Source organism: Sphaerodactylus townsendi, linkage group LG07 (assembly GCF_021028975.2).
Source record: "Sphaerodactylus townsendi isolate TG3544 linkage group LG07, MPM_Stown_v2.3, whole genome shotgun sequence".
NCBI classification, from domain to species: domain Eukaryota; kingdom Metazoa; phylum Chordata; class Lepidosauria; order Squamata; family Sphaerodactylidae; genus Sphaerodactylus; species Sphaerodactylus townsendi.
In genome coordinates, this window is record NC_059431.1 from 85,105,354 (window position 1) to 85,124,134 (window position 18,781).

Below are 18,781 nucleotides of genomic sequence, written 5' to 3' on the forward strand. Positions count from 1 at the left end.
GTTTGTGTTTTGCTGTTTGTTTGGCCCCCTCATCCCGCCAGGCCACAGACACAGTAGTAGATGAGCTCACTCCCTGCACTGTATATGATTAGGCGCTGCATCCAAACACAGCATTGCAAGTCACTGGCAAGGCTACAGTGCTTCAAAATAAACACCACACCAGTTGCAGACAGCTAGTACAGGGGCCCCACAAAATTAAAAAATGAAAACAAAATCACACTCATAACCAACTCCCTTGGGCAGAACAGGCGAAAGGTTACTTCAGGGCAGAGAGGGTTACTTTTGGGAGTCAGGATTCCCTGACTCCATACAATTCGTTTTTGATCCTTCCTTAGGAGACAAGGAGGGAAAAGTACAGTCTCCTACAACAGGCAAATCCTCCAGGTACCTACCTGGCCTTACGCAACTGGAAAAGAGCAGCCCAATAGTTCCTGAAATCTTTTGCTTATTGGGAGTGTATGCAATGCACGCCCCCCCCCTCCCTCCCCAGCCCCTCATAGCAATCACATATTAACAAAATACAGGCAAGAGCTCAGATTGCCAGCCCTTTGTTATTGGATCAACCTCCGGGAACTCGTATTTCAGTTGCCAGAAACCTGTCATCAATAAACTGTAACAGGGGATAGGCGTGTATTGGGGGGGAAGGGAATGCAGCAAGGGTGAGGCCATCCGGCATGGGCTGGGAGAAGAAGGTGAAAGCGGCATGATCCTATAAGGGGAGGCGGGGGAAGTACCTACTTGGCCTCGACTGTGATGCGATGCAGTCTTTCCACGTCGAGCAACCCCTCAAGGCTTCCCGCCTAAGCAAGATCAGGCGTTGTCCGAGGATACATAAAAACAACACACCGCAAAAGGAGGCAGGACTCACCTGTGCCCCCAGGAAGAGGGGAACAGCCCCCAAAGTCACGAGGCTGGGCCCGGGCGACGCGCCTGCCTGCGGATAGGCCTGCTGGGCCCTGTAGGGCGCAGGATCCATGGGGCAGCTGGCGCGAGGGGGCCCCCTCCCCGTCTGTGTGGAGTCAGAACTCAGCAGGCGCCCTGCAAAGCCCGCCACGTGCTCAGGAGCAGAGAGGGTCTCCAGGCCCAATCTGGGACAAGGCCGGGCTCTCTCCCCATAGGCAGGCCCCAGGAGGCTACTTAAGAGCGGTGAGAACTAAGTCATAGCACTGGCGACGTCTATCTTCCCTCCTCCTCCTCCTCCTCGGCGTCTGGGCGCCCTCGGTGCCTCATCCTCTTCTCCCTTCTCCCTGGCTCGGCGGCGGCATGGCTCTGCCCGGCCGTCGGACACCGGCGAGGCCAGCCGCCTGATTCTAGGATTCGGCGAGGCTGGCTTTAAAGTGAAGCCCGGCGGAGATCACAGCGGTGAAACTCCTCCCTTCCTTTTCCCGTGCAGCGTGGGCACCTCTTTGGGGGGCTTCCCTGCCCGCCCCGTCCCTCTGCCCTCGCTGTGTCGCCACGCTTTGATGCCCCCCTCCCCAGGCCTGGGGCCAGGATCACCCGCCTCTCCAAGGCCTGCTGCCTTGGCAACATGGCGGTCCGTCCAGCCCCACGAGAGAGGGAGCCCCGCTGGGGTCAGTGGCTCTCGTCGGTCCCCGTGGAGGGTCCAGGGACCCAGCAGGGAAGATTATCAGGGCCTCTGCCAAGCGTCCAACCTCTCCGGGCGGGCCTGATGGGATACTGGGGGTTGACTTCTGATGGCGCTTTGCAGCCTTGCAAAGGCGAGGCGCGCAGGACAGACGGCGACCGGGAGGTCTCCCGCTCGGAGCGGGAGACCTCCCGGTCGCCGTCTGTCCTGCGCGCCTCGCCTTTGCAAGGCTGTAAAGCGCTGTTTTTGTGCGGCCTCTTCGGAGCCGAGGACAGGATGTCGGTGCTCCTTTTACAACACGAAAAAGTAAGCTGCTAAGCAAACGAGTAGCTGCGCCGGCTTCCCGAGCAGCGTCTCTTCCTCGGCCCAAGACCGGCGGGTCCTGCTTTCCCCCTGCAAGTTAGGCCCCGATAGCTGCGACGGCGAGCAGGGATCCCGCTCCAGGGCGGTCGGTCTGCAGCCTTCCAGATAGCTGAGCCAGGGGGCTGCCTTGGGCTTGGGTGCGGGGCGAGACACCGATGGAGACAGGCACGTTCCCCGGCCAGACGCGGGGAGGGGGGAGGGGCTGTCAAAGCAACGGCGGGCCGCTTTTGCTAAGAGACGGGGGGGGGGGGGAATCCCATCGATTTCACAAGCTCCTCCACCCATGCACCCACCCACCGGGAGGCGTGCTACTGATGCCAACAGGGCTGAAATCCAAAGGTGCTGCTACTGGGGAAGGGAGGGCAAAACTACTCCCCACCTCCCCAAAAAGTTTCTTCAGAAGTTCGGGCCGGGGCAGAGAGGCTGCGGGTTCTCTCCCGGGCGGCCTCCGTAAGGGCCCGTGCTCTGCGAAGGGGCTCCCGGGCTTCCGCCCTCTCCTTCCCCAGCGCAGTCGCCGTCTGGCTGTCAAGGTACTGGACTGGCTTCCCGAGCAGGTGGCTCTCGTGGGCCGCAGAGGCAGGACGGCGCGGGGAGCGCCCGGCACGGGTTTCTTCCCACTCGGAAAAATTTATTCTCGGAAGGGGGGGGGAGGGGGGTCCGCCGCCATCGCCGAACTCGCAGCTGGGTCCGGTTTAGCCCTTAATCGCTGGTGATTCTTTGTTGCTCCCAGTGTGAATGCAAAGGGGGGGGGGGGAGAGGCTGGTCCCAAACAGGCCTTTCGAGAATCGCTCTCTTCGTGTGCAAAAGTGAGAGGGGTCGATTGGGGTTTTTCTCCTGCCACTGAGATACAGGGTCGACGGGGAGAGCGCACGTGGGGCTGTGCCCATATCTCCCCCCCCTCCCCGGCAGGGCCAGGACAGTCTGTGCCCCAAAGGGCTTTACTGGAGGGAGTGAGAACAAATTCTGGGAACACCCTTCCCCCGAATCTTTGAAAACTCCAAAGTTATGGGAAAGTGATTTAGCCTCTTGGTTTCAGCGGCGCTTTCTGCGGTCCCAACAGGAAATGGTGAGAAATCCACGCGGGTTGTCAGCGAACAGCCCCCATCCCAAATGTGTCTCCTCGCAAGTAAGCACCGCTAAACACAATCGGTTTTCTTTCTAGGCAGGGAGACAGAGAGAGTTTGCGTCAGGCGGTCACAAAGGGTCGTATTTACTTAGGAGAAATTCCCCGCAACTTCACTTGGATTTCACTGGGCAGGTCAACACCAGCAAGTTTAGGATTGCGGGCAAAGCAGCGCGCCGGCTCCTTTGCAACCCGAGCCGCAGGAAAGAGCCTCCCCCTCGGATTTCGTTGGCGCTCCGCCGTTCCTAACCGCATTTCCCCTTCACGGAAAGGCGACCGGCGGTGGGCTTGGCGGGAGCGCCGCGCCTGGCCTTCCCCAGCGAAGGTCTCCGCCGCGTCTTAGCGGTCCCGGACAGCCGGGGCCCGGGAAACCAGGTCCGGGACGCCCCGCCGAGGAGAGGCTCCGGCTGCCCCGCCTGAACCGGCCTCCACACGTGAGCAGCAGCGGCCAGGAATAGCCCTGCCACGCCGGCCGGCCCTTCCCAGCTCGCCCGGGCCAGGCGGGCGGCTATTTATAGCTGGGACAGGCTGTTCTTTCCTGCCGCTTGCAGGACGGTGGCTCTGGCCTGTGTGGGGGAGACCCGGCCTGCAGTTTGGGTTTCAGTCGGACCCCTCTCATCCCCAGAATCCGGCCATAAATTGATCTGCCCCACGCCCGGCCGGGTCATGATCTGGGCTCCCCAGCGTTTTCCTTTGCGGGGCTGCTGAAAGAAGCCTGTCCGCTTTCTCCTCCTGAGACGGCGCGCACGGTACCACGTTTAGACAACGCTTTGGTGCTCCAACACGGGCGATCCTGCGCTCTCGCCGTTGACTGGAAACTTCAGTCATATATTTCAGTCGTGTGTGTGTGTGTGTGTGTGTAAACATGTATGTGTGTATATAAATCTTTTGCAAACTACATTCTGTGGCAGTAGCTTCGTTGTCGCCAGGGGAATGTCTGTGTACCTCCTTGGTTGTGATCCTAAAGAGCAGAAGCCAAGCCGCCTGATTCTGATTTAAGCCTCCGTTTGAATGGAGGCGGGAGAACCATGTTGCAAACCGCTTCTTAGGTCCCCACTGCGAAGGGAGTAGCAGCGTATCAGTGCTATGATTCCGCGCTGCAGCTCCTTAATATCAGCCTGACTAGCGTTTACTCAGAAGTAAAGCGGCAGTGAGTCGCTTGAGAGGAACTGCTTCGCTTGCCGAGGCGCGTGCAGGTGCGTGAGCAGCACTTCTCTGCCCCTGGCGGGTGACAAGTGCGGAGCCTTCCTCCAAGTAGTCCCTTCCTCTCCTCGGCGATTATGTGCCTGAAAGGGCCTTGGGGGCTCGAACTGCATTCACTTCGTTTCAGCCTGATGATCCTCTGATTTGGAAGTGAACCGGAGCCGCTGCCGGAGTTCAACTTTCCGGTCCCGAGAAGGGCCTTTCCGCGGAGCCCTCCTCCCGAAAGCGCAGAGGCGAGCGGCCCCACTCCCAGCCCTGTCCGGATGGCCTGGGACGCCCCGCACCGGGAGACGCCGCCGGATTCCCACCTCGCCACGTTAGGCAGCCCCGACGCCTCCCGCCGACGGTCTGGTGGGCCCCGGGCCAGCCCGTAGGACAGCCGGGGACAGCCGCAGACTCCCCCGCGCCCTTGGGGCAGAGAAGGGCACTTAATGTAGGGAATACTGGGGGGGGGGGAGGGAGAGAGGAACTAGTACCCCGTTTGCCTACCAGGGAAGCGGGCCCAAACGGAAACGCCAATGGAAAAATCATGAGGATCCACGGAGGATCCGTACATTTTAACCACGTTTTTGTGCCACTGTAGTGCCATGGAATGCCTGACTGTTGTGTTCAGACATGTGGCTAAGAACCTGGGCTGGGATGGTGATTTGGGGGTGACCAAGTGGAAAAATCATGAGGCTCCGTGCGTGCGTTTTAACCATCTTTTTGTGCCATTGTGGTGCCATGGAGCAAGGGATGCATGATTATTGTGTTCAGACATGTGTCTAGGGTTACAAGCAGTAATGTGATGGTGATTGGGGGGGAGGTTGACCTCTTGGAAGAATCATAACGATCCAGGAGGATCCCTATTTTTCAAGCAGGTTTTTGCGCCAGCATGGTGACTCCGAGTGGGACACACCTGGGCCAGTTCCTTGGGGAAGAACCCAGTCCCAGGACGCAAGCATAGGATCGCGTGCGGGCAATGCTCCCTCCCCCGTCCCTTTGCTGTGACCCCAACCTTTGTCCAGGTGCCCAACGACAGTTTCCGCCAGACTTTCCGACGGCTGCTCTGAAAAAGCGGCTCCTGCTGTGCCCCCTGCCAAACTTGCCCAGCTGACCTGACCACCCCCGCCCCTGCCAAGCAACCATCTTTGGGGACAGGAGGCACCCAGCTTGGCCGACCTTCGCTTCCCAAGACAGAAACCCACTTGGACCCCCGTGGGTCAAAGCTGCTGTTCGGGCTCTCACCTATACAGCGAGCCACAACGGCTCCGAGGAGTCCAGGCACCTATGCCATTGGGGACTGCAAATGGACGTGTGCTTGTGCGCTGACGAGGGAAAGGGGGGTGGAGGTGCAAACTTGCGGGAAACTTGTCACCAACGGGTTTGGGCTCCAGCAAAATAGGACGACCCAAGCATGCCCATGAAAAAGGCTGCAAACAGGGATCCCCAGCTAATGAGTTTCCTTTGACGCGATCCTCTTGGAAAGATGCATGCAGCACAGTTGTTAAACAGCGTGCATCCTCTTCCCGCAAGACCCCTGGCAAAGCAGCCGCGAACGCGCCTTCTTCTCCCTTTTGCTCCCACATCGTGTTGACTTTGGTAACTAGCCCGGGAAGGCCATCATTAGAAGCACATTCTTCTTTCCCCGCTTCGCCTCCGATGCCAGTCCCGCCACCCCCACTCCACCCCTCCAACAATCTAAAAAAGAGCCAGCGTCCGTGTCGCTTTGGGCCAGCGCTTGCTCACCGGTCCAACGCCGGCGGGGGCCAAAGGCCGACAGCGATCAGCTCCGCAGAGGCAAAGAGCAGGCGGGGGCGGGGGCGCGCGCGGGGGAGCCTTTTGGGGAGGAAAGGGGGTCGTGGCACGACGTAGCCACCAAGTTTGCATCTCGAGTCCAGGATAAGGAAGCCTGCGCCCCCTGGTGCCAGAGAGACGCAAGTGCGAGCAGCCCCCGCCTATCACGAAGGCAAGGGAGCTATGGTGTGCGGGCCCTATGCTTTCAGAGGAGAAATACAAGGGCCAGTTACAGGGAGATTAAAAAACAAGGCCAAAGTTAATACCTAAAAATAACTTATTTATTATACAGATAAAAAATCCCCAGGTGTTTCGCCCAAGAGGGGGAATCTGTCAGCCTTTCAGTGGTGTTTCAACAAAAGATATACTGTACCTTCAGTGAATTTATAAAGCTTGACCTTGTTTTTTTAATCTCCTTTACTTTCAGAGACATTAAACGATAGAAAAGTAGACAGGCAAGGGATTAAGAACATAAGAACTAGCCTGCTGGATCAGACCAGAGTCCATCTAGTCCAGCACTCTGCTACTCGCAGTGGCCCACCAGGTGCCTTTGGGAGCTCGTTTTGGGGATGTGAAAGAAATGGCCTTCCACCTTTGCTGTTCCTGGCCACCCTGGTCTCTTCAAACATTTACAATCTCGAATCGGGAGGATCCAAGATTGGTAGCCATGAATAGGCTTCTCCTCCATAAAATCTGTCCAAGCCCTTTTCCAAAACAATCCAGCCTAGTGGCCATCACCTCCACCTGTGGCCGCATATTCCAAGCCAAAAGGAAGTGGCTGCTTTTATTGGTCCTAGTTCTTCCCCCCCAGCATGTTCAATGGATAACCCCTGGTTTCAGTATTGTGTGAGAGAAAAATTTCTCTGTCCATTTTTCTACCCCTTGCATAATGTTGCAGAACCTCAGTCATGCTCCCCTCAGGCGTCTCCTCTCCAAGCTAAGGAGTCCCAACCAAAGCAGCTGCAGCCTCTCCTCATAAGGAAGGTGCTAGTCTATCCTTCAATCATCTTTCGTTACCCTTCTCTGCACTTTTTCTATCACTTTAGTATCCTTTTTGAGATGTAGTGAGCAAGAACTAGACACAGTACTCCAAGTGCAGTCGTACCTGTGCTTTAACATAAGGGCATGACAATCACCGTTTTATTATCAACTCCTTTCCTAAGTATCCCCAGCATAGAGTTTGCCTTTTTCACAGCTGCCATGCATTGAGTTGACATTCCCATGGAACTATCAACTAAGACACCCAAATCCCTTCCCTGATGCCAGCGGCCCCAGTAAGCACTGATCCTTGTAGCGTGTATGTGAAGTTTGGATTTTTTGCCCCTATGTGCATCACTTTGCATTTTGCTACATTGAACTGCATTTGCCATTTCTTAGCCCACTCACCTAATTTATCAAGGTCCGCTTGTTTCAAGCGAATGTTCAGCTTCTACAGAATGCAGAATCCTTGTCTGGAAGGAAGTTCAACTGAAACCAGCAGGTTTTGCTTTGACTGAAATGGGCTACAAAGAGGGTGCCAAGCGACAGGGTGCTCAGTGGGAATCTGGAGGGCATGTGGAATACAGGGGAGTAAACAGAACTCAAGGCAGAGCAAGTGGCTGCCCAGGGTGCCAAAATTCCACAAACGCCGGCCTTACTCAGCTATCAGCATGTCTTGGAGATATGGCCGTGACCCACGAGCCGGATTCTGAGATGTCCTCCTTCCTGCCGCCCTCTGTTGATCAAGAAAATATTTGCCATCCTACTCCTGAAGCATTCATTTAGAAAGGCACTTTGTCGACTTCAGTGACACCTATCTCCGCATCTGTGTGCTTTGGCTTGCTGCCTTAGGTGTTACTAGAGTTACTATTCCAACTGCGATCCCCTTCATGCCATTCACAGCCACCACAGGATATATGTTCTTAAATTCACTCGCTAGAGCTTAGCAAATATGGCTCTGCTTCCTGACATGAGCATTTGAGGCCACAGGCTGTTCCTTTTAATTCAAGTCACAGCCATCTGGAAGGAGGTTCAAGTTGGCCTTTGCATCTGGACAGGCAAGAAGAGGGTGAAACATGAGCAACTTGGATTGGCTGGCTGGAAACACATTTGATCTTGAGGAACGTGACACTGGGGCAAGCACCTCTGCTTGCTCTTTCACACACAAAGTACCTTCTCATGCTCAGCCAGGTTTATGGTGAACAATGCCATCTGAGGAAGAGTTACAGCCTTCTGAGCCTACTGACTTTCAAATGGATATTGAAAAAAATAATGCTTCTTTACCCTGATCTGAATAGGCCAGGCTAACCAGATCCTGCCAGATCTCAGATGCAAGGTTGGGTGAGCCCTGGCTAGTACTTGGATGGGAAACCGCTCAAGATATCTGGGATTGGCTGTAACTTGATGGCAAAAGGAAAACAAGTCTTCTGCTTAGGTTAGTCTGGTTTTTGCTGGGGGAAAGCAGGGTATAAATGGAATTTTAAAAAGACAGCCCCATAAGGTGCCAAGAAGAGTCTAGATGTCACTGTAAAGGTTACTCTGAATTTCCAAATGTTTTCTACCGTGGACTCTGTTGGGCTCTTGCTGTTTCTAACAACCCAGGCACATCTACAGTTGGGAAGGCTGTACAAGCTATGACATGAACTTGAAATCCACTGTTCTCTGAGACACGAGTGTCATTTGTGCCCTAATGCCACTATAAATTCTCCCATGAAAATAGTAAACAAAGGGTTAGTATTGCAATAGATTTTTAAAAAATATATAATCCAGAAAGATTCATTAAGGTTTAATGAAAGATTCATTAAGATGCTTAAGATGCCAAATTCTGGTTGAAAACAACAATTTTAGCCAAAGCCTTTATATTTGTCATACCACATTTTCACACAATATACATGGCAATTTTCTGAAAACTTTTGTGCATATAATCATGCAGGAAGCGCATCACATTAAGGCACTACTTTATTTCACATCACCTTATTAGGTCACATTCTTTCCTTGGTTTTCAAAAACAGGCATCAAAACAGTTAATGTCAGATTGTGGTTTTATCCCCTTTTGATCTGAGGTTCTTTAGAGCTTTGCAAAGATCCATCTATTCTCTGCCACTCTGACTTACTCATTAGTAAAAGACAGCATAACATCTCAAGGGTCAAAGCAACTCAAGTTATATCACCAGATTTTAGTACATCTACATGATGTGACTTTAGATGATCCTTGGGTGCCAGAACAGGCGGCGTATCCTCTCTTGATACACTCCAGACCCCATTTATTTTCCCTCTGATGCAGTACTCACAAAGAACACCAGACCTCCCATTTCCTCCTGTGTCTCACCTTTATATGCGCATGTACAGTGAAATGCGACATACATGGGGATCTCTGCCCCAATCTCTTAATACTTCAGAGAGGGGTCCTCAGTAATGCATGCAGTGCCAAATGTTTCAAGCGAAATCCTACCCGAGCTCTGATGGAGGTGAAGAGAAATGGGACATGAGGAACGATTACAGGAGTAGAGGTCAAGATGCAGAAGAACTAGGGGTATGTATAGCTACTGTGTCCACAAGTGTGTTGCTGTGTTATGAACTGGGTTGCTCCACCTTTTTCATCCCTAGCTTTCAGCCTAAGAAAGAAATGAGATGATGCAAACACCTTTGAAACACTGTTATTTCATGGAGCAAAGAACTTCAGAAATTTGTGTTCCGTAGGCCATTATTTAATACCATTACAATCACTCAGGAGTTGTTCTTACCTTTGCCTTTAAAATAGAATAGGTTAAACTGGACATCTTGGGGCGCTTTTTTAGATTATCACAACTTTTCTCATACTAGTTACTTTATTAAAAAGCTCCAGTCAGAACAGGGAGCATCCAACACTCACAGCACCATTTAGTCAGTGTGGTATGATGAGGAGAGTACCAGCCTAAGATTTGGGAGATTCAGGTTTGAATCCCCATTCAGCTATGGAAGCTCGCTGGGGAACCGTTGAGTAATCACACATTCTCAACCTAACCTACGTCACAGGGTTGTCGTAAGAATCAAATGGAGGTGAGAACAATGTAAGCTGCATTGGATCCCTACTGAGAAGAAAGGCAAGGTATAAATGAAGTAAATAATGAATTTAATGAGCAAAATATTAGCATATCAATTTTATTTTACTGTGTTGGTATTTTTTTACTACTTCACTACTTCACAGCATAAAGCGGCTACCAAAAAATACATTCATATTAAAAAGTTTTTTTTAAAAAAATAACCAGAACTGGGTTCTATCCTTTTCAGTAAAGACAGAAGTTGATGGCTAAGAATAGATCAAGAGGCTATATCAGAGTACTCTTGATAAAGTATTGATTGTACATATGCTTCCAAAAGATGTTTTGTTTGAAATGCTAAACCAGGTGGCAATAAAACATGAGTGCAGCCTTTATAAGTACACATTGGATTCCTCAGAGCAGTAATCAAAATCTTAGGCATCTATAAGTTTCTATGTAGTATATGACTTCTGGATTTTCACAGTGTGCCACATGGAGCCTCCCAGAACCAAGAAAATTACTTGGAAGTCTCTCAGTCCACCTGGTAAATGGACTGTGGATTAAATTTGTAATTTTTTTAAATTAAGAAAAAGAATGTTGAACGTAAAGGGAAGGAAACCCTAAAAGCAGTGGTTCTCAATCTTCTTAATGCCGCGACCCTTTAATACAGTTCCTCATGTTGTGGTGACCCCCAACTCTAACATTTATCCATTTTACAGATGGGGAACACTGATGCAGAGAGTCTTAGGCGAGCCCTGTGAAAGGGTTGTTCGACTCCCAAAGGGGTCGCGACCCACAGGTTGAGAACCGCTGCCCTAAAGCCTATAGGCTCACTAATATCAGTACTAGAAAGCAAAAACATTGTAAATCAAAACTCTAGTTAAAACAAATGATTGATCCACTGATCTGGAGAACTGGGTATAATCATGAAATAATATTTTATAGAAATGAAATTAAAAATATGTTCACCATTCATTGACAATGCTGAATACTGAATTAATGTTAGTAGAAGAGTGTGTTTTATTGTTTCATTTGATAATAAAGAACAAATGGTTTTAATTCCACATATGACACTTTTGTCTGCATTTCTTCTTTAAAAGTGTTAGTTTGGTCCCAGTGGCATACTCACTCACCTTGTTTGACCTTTCTTCTAGTATGGACATATTTCTCATTCTCTAACATTTGGCATAAAAGCCTCAAGCTGTTGTTATGATTATGATAGCTCTTGATATAGCCTATGTATAGTTTTCATCTAAGTCAACAAACATGTCAAAAGTTTTAAATAGTTAACACACCTATCATATGGGTACTTATTACTGGTAAAGATCCTCAAACTACTGTGCACTGTAGAAAGATAACTCTTGAAAAAGGTCTGTCACAGGCTTACAACAAGCTAATAACAGAGGGTGAGCCTCCATTTTAGCATGTTGTTGGAGACTGCTTCTGATGCCGATCTTCGAAGGCTGACCCTAATATCTGGCTTAGCTTGTCATATGGATCCTTCCAATTACATGGCAGGTTTTTATGCAGGTACTTGACGGTCCTTTACAAAGAACGATCCAAGTTGTGCAGAAATAATAATAGGGAGATAAATCATAAACATTCCTGCTAGGTGAAGGTAATGTAGATGTTCCCTGACCCAGGGGCATATCTGCAATGGGGACATGGAGAGACAAATGTCCCCAGGTGCCCCCATTTGGTCACATGGGGGGTGCAAAAATTCAGGTTTGTGTGGTTTTTGTATTTTTAGTGTTTTTCCAGTTTGTGGCCTGAAGGGGGCGCAGATTTTATGCTAGCAGCACCAACATTTCAGTGATTTTTTTCAGGAGACTCTCCTGATTATACCACCCAGGCTTGGTGAGGTTTGGTTCAGGGGGTCCAACGTTATGGAACTCCCAAAGGGGTGCCCCATCCCCCATTGTTTCCAATGGGAACTAATAGGAGATGGGGCTACACCTTTGAGGGTCCATAACTTTGGACCCCCTGAACCAAACTTCACCAAACCTTGGTGGTATTGTCAGGAGAGTCTCCTAAAGATACCCTGAAATTTTGGTCCTGCTAGCTTAACAATTGCAGGCAACTTCCAGCAGGCAACTTCCAAATTTCCCCAGATTCTCCTTTTAAATCCACCCCCTTCGGCATGGACTTAAAGGGAGAATGTGAGGTCCCCAGTTTAAACATTGAAAGTGATACTGTTTCAGGGTGGGGGAGAATCCACCCCAAAACAGCATCACTTTCAATGTTTTTAACTGGGGACACAGGATTCTCTCTTTGAGGTGGATTTAAAAGAAGAATCTGTGCTCCCTAGTTTAAACACCATTGAAAGTGATGCTGTTTGGGCGTGGATTCCACTGGAGGTGTTTTGTGAGAGGTGATGCTGACATTTGTTTGGTAAATGTTTTGTTGGGGGTGATTTGTGAGAGATTTACATGCTTAATACCCACTTGTGTTGGTTTGGAGCTGTTTCTCAGGCTAACAACCTACCTCATAGGGTTGGTGTGAGGACAAAATTAGGAAAGAGAGTTGGTGGGGAGAGAACCATGTATGTTTTGCAGGGGGTGGGAGGTGTTTTGTGAGCGGGTGCAAAAAATCATTGTTTGGTCATGGAAGGGGAGAGTGGCCACCCATACCGGAGGGGCGCCAAACTCAGGTTTTGTCCATGGGCTCCAGTTTGCCTAGATATGCCTCTGCCCTGACCAATCAACATGCATCTATGAGAGGGTGAGAAACACCAGCTTTCTTTTCAATTCATACAGATTTCTTCCGGGAAGCCAAACATCTCACTCTCAGGAGATATCTTAATTTGTCAAACAACTCAGGGAGCAGAAGCAATATACTGGGTCTCCCATAGTAATCTGATGCCCATAACCACCACAACCCCTCCACACACACACACACACCATTTATGCCTGCACAAATGCTGAAGTCTCATTCTGAATCTCGGAAAGGCTTTCCAAGCTGCTAATCAGAAACAGAGATCAAGCAAGAAAATCATCCTCTTCATCTGTTCCTCCCACCCACAGCAACAAAAATAGTCTGTGCATTAAACAGTTAAAGGGTTTCTACACCCGCCAGTTCCTCTACCAATAACTCTCCCTTTCAATGCATAAAAGAAATAAAGCACGAGTGGGGGAGGGGGCATATCTCACTGCCTTTTGTAATGAAAGGCCTATAACAAGCCCAGAGAAAGTTAGATATAAACATATTGGAACTAGGGTTGGAAAGGGGGAGGCTATACCAAACTATCTCCTCTCAGATACTGATGATCAACGTCTGGTCCTGCCATTAGATAATCAATCTGCAGTTGCATACATAAAAACCTGGTCAGCATGCAGTCTCCACTGCTTTCAACAGAGGCTTTAGATATCTGAAACTGGGCAGTCACCCAAAATTTAGATCTAGTTGCATATTACATACCACAAAAGACAGTACAAACTCTGAGGCCCTCGCTCAGCTATTTAGTTTGATTTTGAAGGAAGAAAAAGTAAAAGACTGTATTCTAAAAAAGCAGCCCGGAGCCTTTACATTTTTGCATCAAAATATTCTCTTTCATTAAAAAGAGATGCTTTTTCTTTCCTTCTAAGGAAGTGATGTGGCTTTTCTCAGTTGAAAAAAAAAAGTTTCAGCAACCATCACAATCTCTTTTACTAATATGGAAGAATATGGCCTTAACATAACTAACCTACCTGTGCACATGAATAGGTATTATATGTGCTATTTGGAACAGTAAGCATAAATCTGACTGGAAATGAGAATGAAGAGTATTAATTTCTAATATTTTGATTTCGTATTTATCTTTAGTATTTCTTTTATAATATTTAATTTGCAGAATGGCTTGTAAACAATTCTTCAGTTTTAGCAGAGACGCAAAGCCTCATTCCAGTTCTGGCTAGCACAAAACCCTCATGAGCTGTCTTGAGTGCATCTGGAGCTGAATAAAGGCTACATGAATCCAAGGTAGTTACATTCTGCCCCAGGACATAACATTAGAATCCCAACAGTTTAAGTTTCCTGCTTAAAATACAATTTTTCTGGTCTCTTGATAAAATGGAAACATTCCTGTCTTAGAAATTAGAGACGATTAAAATCATTTAAAAATACATTATGTTGTTAGTATATTGAGTCTAATGTATATATGTCTGAAAGACTTACTTTTCTCATGCTTGGGAGGGGCGTAAAACTTCAAAAATAAATGAGTATATGCACCATGTTTTTGCAAATGATATGCTAATTTTGAAAATAAGCAAGTAAAATGAAAATACATCTGTATTTCTAACATGGTTCTTAACTACAAGTATATTCTCCCCAATATGAATAGAGAAGGCATGTGTCCCGTGAGCTGTATGACCTACACATTTTGTCTCTGATCTCATTTTAGCCATAAAAAGGTGGCATCATGTTTTACCAAATTTTATGAAAATGCCCTTTGTGAACTATATACTACTGCTTTGAATTCAACAATGTCATGTGTGACCAAATGGTAGGGGAAAGTCTGAACAGGAACTAGTCAATGGATTTATTTATTTATTATTATATTTATATACCGCCCTCCCCGAAGGCTCAGGGCGGTATATAAATAGAAGAGTGTACTTTAGAAAAGTGTACTTCTGTTTAGGATGTCACTCTTACTGTAGCTCTCCATTACACTTTCTCCCTACTACAATTTCCCTCCACAACATTTTTAGATGAAAATGCCGAAAAATTGCCAAGTGCTTGTTTGGGCACATAAAAAGCACAGACCTTCCATTTGAATTTTGGCCACTGTTCTGGGGAAAGGGGGTTAACTCACCCCCCTATATAATATCCCAGATAAAAAATGGATCTCCTGGGCAGCTATAAGAACAGCAAGAGTGTCCGGAAAGGGCGGGGCGGGATAAGCACAATATGGGCACTTGTCCCGTTCCCCTACCCAGCATCCCCAAGGTAGATGATGGAAGGTGATCCCCAGGCGACAGATAGTGTTTACAAAATATTTCAATCAAATAAACTGTAGAGGGCAGCAGGATTAACAAATCCCTTCCCTAGTACCACTGTCCTACGTTTTTTAAAGATGACATGAGTTGTTGCAAATTCTAATCCTGGAATCCCAGCATCATATGCAGTTGAGCCCTATGTGAACCTGTATCACAGGCAGCAGTGATGGAAGACACTCGGTGACTGAGAGAACTTTGGGTATATGGAACAATTATACGGGCTAAAAAGCAGTGAGAAGGGCCTTCTAAAAGACAAAGAAAGGGTGGCCTGAAATGCAGGCATGTAGGAAAGGCAGCCAAGAGATTCTCAAAGCCTGGGGACAGAGGACCAATGTGTACAATAATTCTGCTTCTGAAATCTGATTGGTTCTCCTAGCACATGGCATTTTTTGGCCCACATCCAACAGGCCATGACAAATGTCTCCCTCCTGAATCTAGCTTGGTCTCTATTCTTATCACTTCCAGCAGAGGAAAAGGAGTGCCAAGATGGTTGGGCATGTACGAATCATGTGCTCCACTGAATGCATGAATTATTCCACTTAAACCTTTTTCTTAGGCAGTTCTCACCTTCCTCTTCTCTCCCCACTTTTTTTTAATTTTTTAGATAGGAAAAAAGGGTGGGGAAAGGAAGCTGCCCAGGTCAATACTGAGGAGCTGGACCGAATAATAATCCATCTGGCCTTGCCTCCCTTGGCAGCTCCATATGGATAGCCTGGAAGCAAGCCCAGTTGCTGCTATACAATGGCCATGTGCTTTCCTTCCTAGGAGGAAATGGGACGACATGTTTTCTAGAAGTTCCATAATGTCATATTGGTGTAGACTAAGCTAAATAATGAACCTACCTACTCCATAAGGCTTTTCCATAGTTTTCCATCTCTGTCATTTCTGACCCACATTTTTTTGTTTGTTTGTTTTTTGCAAATCTTCCATAAGGAATCTTCACTGTTGTTTAGCTTGTTCACATTTTAGGCTGCTGAGCTGTGATGTTTTGGCAATTCCTCCTAACTGATTAGGTCTGACGAACACTACTTTTTCTATGGCTGCTTAAGTTGTTGACTGATTTTGTTCTTGATTTAATGTATTTTATTGGATTTGTATGCCGCCCTTCCCCTTGTGGGCTCAGGGCGGATTCCACCATATTAAGGATGCAATTCTAGAACATAAAATTATAAATATACAATCAATTAAAAACACTGGATGGTGAATAAAACAGATTTACATTAAAACAACACATAAACAACCCCAACAATATACAGCAGAGGGAAGAGAAGAGGGAGGCCATTAGATGTTTCAACCATAGCTGCTTCAACTATAAGCCTGGTGGAACAATTTTGGCTCCCCTTTACAGCGCTACCTGCAGAATTAGCATCAGATCCCACATTAGTAATTCACAGGTGGTCTCCCCAAGACAGAGACATTTCCACACCAGGGTTCAGGCACCCTGGCCCTGGTTGAGGTCAGACAGTTACCTTTCAACTAGGGACCCAGAGGCGTAGCTCCACGGGGACAGGGGGGGAGTGTGCAATGCACTGAGAACGCGCCCCTGCAGGGGCATGGCGGGGGCATTCCAAGGGGTTCTGGGGCAGACGGGGGCATGGCAGAGGCAGAGGACGCACCAGTGCACCGGGCACTTTTCCCCCTCACTCCGTCCCTGTAGGAACCACCAGTAGATTGTAAGTGGCTGAGCGGAGAGTCCCTAGGGGGCATACTGGGAGAAGTGGCCCTGCAAATATGATGGCCCCAGACTGTCTACTGTTTTAAAGGTAACCACCAGAACCTTAAACCTGATTTGGTTTTCTAACCAGAGCCAATGCAGGTGGTAGAACACAGGCTACATGCACGGCCGCCACAGGGTCCCAGTTAGAACCTGTGCTGCCGCATCTTGTACCTTTGGAGTTTCTAGAGCCCAAGGGCAGCCCTCTGAAGAGAAAACTCAATCTAGAGATGACTGTAGCATGGATCACTATGGCTAGGTTAGTTTGGAACAAGTAGGGTGCCAACAGTCTCATCTGGCAGAGATGACAAAAAACCTGTTAAGCCACATGGGTGACTTGAGCATCCATAGTTAAGGAGGCATCAAGTATCACAATACTAGTAACAAGCAAGAGTGTAAATTAAATCATGGGTAACAAAAAAGTATTCACACTCTTATGAACTGAGTGGCAGTTAGTGGCTAACTGAGTGGCTAATAATACCAACCAAATAATGCACTAAATAAACTCAATTTTATGAATACCAAACCTCACTGGTGATGCAACTTAGCATTATGCCTTATACAAATGACCTTATAAATTTCTATGTGTCAGGTCCATATACACTTTACCATAAATAAATCTGAGAGAACAGTCAGTAATGTAACATGCAGAAAAAATCTTCAAAAGCTTGCATATAAGTCTTAGAAAGTCCTCTGTCCTTTTTATAAGCCTCGGGGGAAAGATAGCTCTGGAGTGAGAAATTACAATTGATGATGGTAAGCCAGGGGAGCTTTATCATTGGACATGATAAAAATAGTCAAAGAAAAGGATCTTTATCATCAAGAAGTGTGATTGTTGGCAGTGATAAAGCAAGCACCAAATTAGAACCTACAAGATGCTGATTTGTCACAGGTGCTACATGCATGGATCGCCTGGGTGGAAATTCAAATCTAAAAATCAGATCTGTAACAGCAGATGGTAACACTGCACTGGAAACAGTTTGCAGGATTCAGCGCATGGTGGATTCAGCCTGGCTGTGTATCTAGACTTTTACTTCTTTTGTCCACTGTATTTGCTGAAGTATGTTACAATCGTTTACACATGTTCTGTCTACAGCTGGGTCCCATCTTAAAGGGTAATGAAGAAGGAAGGGCCTTCATCTCTAATATTAGACTTATGCAGAATCCATATAACACATTGAATTTTCCTGAGCCTCTTTCCTTTTTAGCAAGCTCAGCTCACAAATAAGAGCATTCCCAGGCTGTGGATACTTGCCCAAACAGTGTGAGTGGAGACACACTGTTTTACCTTATGTTTGGCATGTACCTGAAGAATATGAGCATCTGTTGCAACCCAACAAGACTTTACCGTATCAGCCAATTAATTTTTTAAAAATGCATCTACACATTATCATTGTAGGCTCTTTCCCAATCCTCATGGTTTAAGCAGGTCACTAACTCCCTCCATCTACTTGATGAGATTTGTGGGCGGGGGCGGGAGAGAGACTGCTCAGGGCCTGTAACAAGACACAAGAGTTAAGGGCAGTGGCCCGAGGACATGGGGTAACCCGTGCCTCTGGGCGCACACCATCTGGTCACATGGGGGATGCAAAATCAGCCCCCCACGTGACCAGAGAGTCAGCCTCCCTCTGGATAGCACACAGCCGGCAATTAAACTTTTTCAGCTGGCACAAGCTATTTCAGCCGGCAATCAAGCCTTCTCCGGGTGCGTCCCTCCCCACTGCAGGGAGCCTGGGAGGGAGGGTGGAATGCCCCAGTCCTGCCCCACCCATGTGCAGAGTTTGGCCTCCCTGGGTATCAGAGACATGGCCCCCTCTGGCTGCTTTTAACAGGCCTAGTAATTTGCATATTTAGCAAAGTCTCATGGGTATGTTGTTAAAATGCTCACCATAACTTGAAAACATAGTCCAAGGCACTGACCTTGGAGATCAGGAACGTGGCCCCATCCTCTTGCATTTAACGGACCTAGTTGTGCCTTGTTGGAATGCTCACCATAACTTGAAAACATAGTTCAAGGCAGGACTAGGCCTGTTAAAAGTAGCCAGA

At 48.1% G+C, this 18,781-nt stretch overlaps 1 protein-coding gene across 7 annotated transcripts in view; it reads right to left on the minus strand.

The window, feature by feature from the left end:
• Window positions 1–18,781, minus strand: part of NFIB (nuclear factor I B) — a 361,340-nt gene that overhangs the window by 262,575 nt on the left and 79,984 nt on the right. Inside the window, exon 1 of one of the 7 annotated variants that reach the window (XM_048503644.1) lies at window positions 869–890. The exons of the other annotated variants lie outside the window; for them this stretch is intronic. The gene's annotated coding sequence lies outside the window, so the exon portion shown is untranslated. Of the gene's footprint in view, window positions 1–868; window positions 891–18,781 lie in introns of those variants that run through there. 7 annotated transcript variants of the gene reach the window in all.